Source organism: Cygnus atratus, chromosome 1, assembly GCF_013377495.2.
Source record: "Cygnus atratus isolate AKBS03 ecotype Queensland, Australia chromosome 1, CAtr_DNAZoo_HiC_assembly, whole genome shotgun sequence".
Lineage (NCBI taxonomy): Eukaryota > Metazoa > Chordata > Aves > Anseriformes > Anatidae > Cygnus > Cygnus atratus.
In genome coordinates, this window is record NC_066362.1 from 78,117,639 (window position 1) to 78,124,516 (window position 6,878).

Sequence of the window (6,878 nt, forward strand, 5' to 3'; positions counted from 1 at the left end):
AGATGTACAGTCAAGGCTTTGGATACAAAAATCAGTTTATTCTTTTTAATGCCTCTAAAAGTGCTAATTTTCCAGGTTCATTATAGTTGTTAGCATTCAGAAAGTTCTTTTAAGTGCTTGTCAAGGAGTGAATTGCTTGGAAAAAATGTGAACTGGTTCACTGATTCAGACCAGTTCACTCATTCAGAGTACTGTAGCAGCTCTTTTTGCAAGCTCCAGTTTTGAGAATGGTTGACAAACACTTTGGAGAATATTCTTTCCTGCCATCATTTCATGAATTCACATTCTCCTGCATGCAGGGCTTCAAATAAAAGCAATTGCATCCTGGAGGACAGAGCCACGTTTCTAGCATGCACCACTGACCTTCACATCATGTAGCACTTACCATGTCATTCATATGCAGTTCTTTTGCATACAGTTATGGAAAACTACTGCTGATAGTGCATTTCATGTTACTCTCCTGCTGACCTTGCATATGGAGACTAAATGCCAAGCAACCTTTGTACCAAATCTTCTGTACTTTAAAGTAAGCATACCAGCAGTCACGGAGACGCAAGCGGAATTTGTTCACTCCTTGTGTCAAATCATGAGCCCCAGCAAGCTCCAACAACAGGATAACACTTATCCACGATCAACTGGTTGGCAGCAAGGCCATTATGTACCCTTTAAATCTTTGTCACCTGGGACTAACACATCTGTTCCAAATACCCTGGGAATCCCTCCTCAGTGAAAACCATAGTTTTCACGTAGGTGTTTTCACATATTACAGCATACTCCCTTTCACTGTGTACGCCACCAGAAGACCTGTCCTGTAGCAGTAGTTGTGCATTCACTTCAGAAATCATTTGCCAGCTATGTCACACTGCACTCTGCATGTTCACACACTCCTAGAACAACCTTTTTGGGTTTGGTCTCTGTAAAACACATCAACAGATTACTCTTCTCTGGGGAATTAGAGTGTTAGAGAAAAAGGCCTGTACGTACAACTCTGCTGGAGTATCTAGTCCATTGACTTACTCAAGAGAGTATCAACTATACCTAAAAGATGAATAAGCTCGATTCTTCTAACTCCCTCACTACACAGAAAAGTTGTCTCTCTTTGGCTGCTGCAGTATGGGAGAAGGAACACGTGCTTGTAGAAACATATTTATATACTGCTGGTTGAGCTAGAAGAAAGACGGAGAGTACAACAGACAGTTTCATTTGGAAAAAAAGGCATAAAAAGCCAAATGAGACGTGGAATGAAGCAAAAGAAAGAATAAGGACCACTACCACCACCAACTCCTTAGGCACACAGAAATGCAGGAACAGCAGGTGAACCATACGGCTTAAAGGGTTTCCCAGAGGAGTGATACAGCAAATGGTGGAGCTGGGGCACTGAGGGGTACCCTGAGGAGATAAAGAATGCTCACATTTCCCTTGCATCAATAGAAGTTGTGACAAAACAGAGAGAACTATCTTTCTGTCTTTTCCTCTCTTCCCTTGCTAATTCAGACTGTTAATCTTCGACACAAACAGCGTATTTCATGGGCAATGGTACTGCTGTTTTAAAAAGTAGTGGCATGGCTGCAATTGTGCATGGTGTAACACTGTTCCGCATGGCACCAGCTTCCTGCCGCATGTCACTGCATGGTGCAGGCGAGTCCTTGCTCTGTTGCACACCAGAAGTATTTACAACGATTTCTTGTCCGCAGCTTTAGTGGACAAGCTTTCTCCTTTCATTCACCCAATCTCAAAGGTAGAATGAGGATCTCTCACTTTTTACTTTCAATTTTCTGGTGCATCTGGGCACAGTTATTAATAAATTTAAATGTGGTGTGCTTGGAAAAGTGTTGTCTTCTGACTGCATTTGCACAGCACCTAGAGAAATAACTCTTTGTCACTGGAAAAGGCTCCCTGGCAGCATCACAATACAAAGTAAGGTACTTCAGAAAGACTACCCTTAAAAATAAATATATTCTGACTGCAATGTACTTGCACTTTCAGTTTTTAAGGATTAACAAGTGTGACTAAAGATTGCAAAATTTTCCCTGCTTCATTCCATTGACACATTTAACTATATATTCTGATACGTTTATTCTTCATGCTGGTACTTTTCCTTCCAAGGGACACAAACCTAAAAATATGAGCATTTTCTTAACAAGCACTGCTGGGTTTAATACTCATAAACTGAAGCATGAAGTACGTCCACTAATACCTTCCCTAATTATTTCACTTATGCCATTAATTTCATGGCATAAATACTGCAAAATAGACAGACATTGCTAAAGAGGAAAAAAAATACAGCAATAGTCAAATTTTATGGTATGATGTCACTGTGAATAAGCTTGCCTTTTCTGTATAACTTTATATAAAAGGGCATCTTCTTAGAAATATGAAAACTTTTTAAAGAAGGTAAACACAGCATCTGAGAACACTTGCTGAACTTTTGATTGAAAGCTGGAAGTCCACATAAAGGGAGGAAAAGGTGTAGTTATCGGTCTGTTGGGCATGGATTTGAAAGCAATGGAAGTACTTGTTAGAAATTTTTGTGCATTGCTGAATTTTTCAAGCATTATTGCCTTTTGATATTCTCTTAATATTCATGGAAAAGCAAGCTGTGCTGGTCGCTTAGAAGATGCCTGCTTCAAGTCATGTGGTTTTTCCTTTTGGTTGAGCATATGTGTTCTCTGAAAGGGAGAGAGATCACTATGCCTACTTAAATTTATCATCTTTAAGAGAATCCCTCTCTTCTATGGTGCAACTTCTGTTTTCTGAGACTGACAACTTTTAAAAGTGATCAGTTCTACACTTGCTTTTCATATACTTGTACGCCCTCCAGTTATTATGAACTGCAGTGTGCATTTGTCCCCATGTGGTAGATCAGCACACTGACCAGGTTCCTGTCCCTCAGGCAGTGCCATCTGCCACAGCAGTCTCCCCCCTTCCCTTGTCCTCCCAAGAGGGCTGAAGGACCGTGCCATACCCTGGGAGGGGGCACAGCCTTCACTGCTGCTGTGGCTTTGTTCTGGCGAGAGCTCGGTGCTCAGGATGAGCCCTGTGATGGTTTGCAGTCATCGTGAATGACTTGGCATCCTAGACCAGCCCAAGACAATGACCAATGAGTGCTTAAATGTTTTGGGGTCAGGTTCCACTTCTGCCAAGAGAGCAAAGTTACTGATTTTGGCCTTTGCCCTGGAGCTTCAGGTAGCCTCTCTTTGATATCCTGTGGCAGTGTGCACTGCACAGAACAGACCTGGTGAATCTGAGGCAGCAGAAACTACCAAAGCAACATGACTTACAGCAACATTTCTCTGTCCTTTTATCCTTGGGAATCCTAGACACATGCATAGACAAAATTGCTTACATATAGACTGTTATTTTAATGAATGCCTATCCATGTAGCTCAATCATTATAATTCAAAAAGCAATGCCCAGGACCAGATTTATATATTTCATATTTGTAAATTTTGTACTTGAACTTTTAGCTTCACGAGAGGCATGCAATCACTGCAGTCTTCATTTCTGGTAAGGAGACCCAACATCTACACAATTGCTCCTTCTTTCTCTTTTCTTGCCTAAATTTGTTTGCATAAGGTTATCTCATTATTTCTGGTTGTATTTTTGAAGTATTCTCTTAGCTGGAGGACCAGTTAAAGCTGCAGGGTTGTTCTTCTGATTTAAGAAGACTACAGATTTGAGCAGTGATGTACAGTTTTCCAGACACTAAGCAGCTAGGATTGCTGGGCAATATGTTATCCTGGACAAGTAACTAATGCAGATGGCTAGAAAATGTCTGAGGTACTGTACCTAGTTTATGAAAATGAATTGTTTGTACTTACTGGTTGGGAGCTGTACCCATCAGTACAGACAGGTCTTATGTGTGTTTGTGACCACATAAGTTTGTGAAATTTTAAAACAAAACAAAAACAAAACCAATCAGCCAAACAACAACAATGAAACCAGCAGAATCCACAGGTATTTCTGCAAACCCACACCTCTCAAACATCTCTAGAAGCATTGATGATCCTTACCTGGATATACTTGGGAACAAAAGGCTGTATTTTGTAAGCTTTTTTGTGTGTTTGTCTTGTGAGCTCTCTTTGGTCTGCATTCATTTTTTTCTGTTCATATCACTTCCCCTTTCTTCCTCTTTCATCCTAAACGTCTTGAACAACGGAAAATTTGCTGGAATAGATATGCTCTTCATAGTCTGCCATAAGATTTCTTTTCACCTCTTTGCCTCCATAAACCTTGTCTCTAATCATATTGCCATCACATGCTTCACAGTTCAGTATGAAGGCAAAATGAATCATTTGACAACACAGGTTATCTACCATTAGCAAGACTGCAGCCACCAGGTCAAAGGAAGTGGTTATTCCCTTCTACTTGGTGTTTGTGAGACAGATGGAGTGTGGTGTCCTGCTTTTGGATACCAACCAACAGGAGAAAATCACCAGAGGACCCCCAAGATGGTCAAGGGCTGGAGCACCGGCCCTGTGAGGAGAGGCTAGGCTGGTTCAGCCCAGGGAAGACGTGACTTTGGGGGTCCTAAGAGCAGCCTGCCTGGCTTGACAGGGAGGGTATCAAGAAGACAGAGCCAGACCTGTCCAGGGGACACACACAGAAAAGGACTAGAGGCAATGGATAGCAAGTTGCAGCAAGGGAGAATCTGACCAAACTAAAGGAAAAAAAAAATCTTCCTGGTGCAGAACTGGGAAAGGCGCAGAGGGGCTGTAAGAGTTCCATCCTTGGAGATTTTCACAACTTAATTACAGCCCTGAAAATAAGACCAAGCTTGCCTTGTGTTGAGCAGGAGGTTAGACTAAATGACCTCCAGGTGTTCTATATAACCTGATTCATTCAGATTCTCTGACTCTAACCTGCCCCCAAGAAAACCTGTCCTGATTTCCACCCCACCAGCACGCCACAGTTCCTACATCCTATGCACAGCTTTCTGGCTGGCTAGTACGTGGCATGTGAGTGACATTAAACAAACTGTGACATCTCTATAAGTTATAAAGTACTCATCACAATGGTATTAGTGATATATCAGAGCTGCTGCATCTGCATCTATTGAAATATAACTCCCATGTTTCGCTAAGTTATTTTTAATCTTTGTTCAGAACTAAGCATCAGGGTAAGCTGGAAGACAGAAATAGTATGGTGGAGATCCTCCTCCCAGGTGACTGCAGGTGAAGATGTCTGTGCTTCACACAAGTATAGGAGGGATATACAAAGTGTGCAAGCAGGAGAGGTAGTTGGGGGCAGATTCAGTGACCAGTTATTCTAACCTGAATCAAAGAAAAGAGTCTCAAGCAGCCATTGGATTTCTGGAACGTGAGGAAAGGTCCTTTGTTTTATCATGTATGTTAAATTCCTTTATGCACAGGGGAAAAGTCGATTTTACTTTTACAAATACAAAGAGTCAGCTAAAGAGAAAGGATGACCTTTGTTCAGTGAAAAAATATCCGATACCTGTTATTCACTGACAGCAGGCGTCTTGATGTCAGCTTTTAAAACAGAAGTCCTATTGTTACTTCCACTTGCTTTAATGATGACATTTTACTTCAAAGCTTCAGTGTTTAGTCCCAGGCAACAAAAGTTCAGTACCTCCCCAGAATTTTGTACTGTGGCATTTTTTGTGGACCCTAATGGAACCAAGGCAATATTTAACTACAAATGGAGGGAAAAGCCAAAGACCTAGTTTGCTAAATGCATGAATTAGAACAAATGCAACATCCTTAAATATAACAGCTTTGATTTAGAATCTGCATGTAGCTTTGATTCTGAAGGCCTGACCAACTATAAATTACATCCCTCCTTATTCAAATAAGTCCTCTTATTCAATATATGAGAAAGAGGGACACTGATATATGGGGCTTACCATGTGAAGCATAGTAAAGCTTCCCACTCAAGGCATTCAATTTGTTTTGGTTTTACTATCTCATTTTTACAGGTAACCTCTACAGAGTTGCAGAAGTTGCACACCATAGTATCAATGTGTGGAGGTGACACAGGGTAATCCTTTAGGCTTGCTGATCACCAAATAATGTACAAAATACACTTCTTCTGCACCCCACTTGCCCTAGGATGCTTGGCAACCCTGACAGCTGCTTCTGCTTTGGCAGGAGTGTGGCAGGGATGTGACACACTCCGGTTCTGCTGGTACTACAAATAGCAGATTCCTGACAGGAAAATTGAGTTACATTATCTGTAATTACAGCCTCTGGAATTCCATGCCAGGCAAATGAGTTCTCAATGAGAGTGGCTGCTGTTGCGTGCGAGGGATCTGTTTCCCAGTCACCCAAACAGGAGTCAGACACCACGCGGTTTCTTGTCAGTCCTCATAAACAAGCAAATACCTAATGTGACTCAAGGACAACAAGATAGTCTGTGTATCATGTCCCTCCTCCATTAGCTGGCTGGGAGTTTCTTGCAGAAACTTCTTAGGCTTGTGACTGTGAACCCTTATACTGCACTGCTTCTGTATGTCTACACAAAAAGTTTTGCATAAATATCCATCACCACTATGGTTCCTGCATTTGCTTTAAAATGCACCAGCCTTCATATTTTCAAGTACTGTGATGCTTCCTACAGAGTACCAGTGCACTATCTTCTCTCCACTACTGAAATTGTTGTGCACATATTTTTAACTCTTCACTTATTTGTAGACACCCTGTTTTAAGTATTTGAAGTTCCAGTATTCCCCACACTGGTATAAACCAATTATCTGCCACGAAGAAATCCTGAATTGTTAATCTTCTAAGGATACTGGAAGAACACACCTCAGCATATGCTGACAATCTGAAGCAAAGTGAAGTCATTGTCTTATGCTCTGTAAGAAGAGCATTTCTACAAGAAACAACGACAACTTCTTACTTACTGGTATTTCAGAA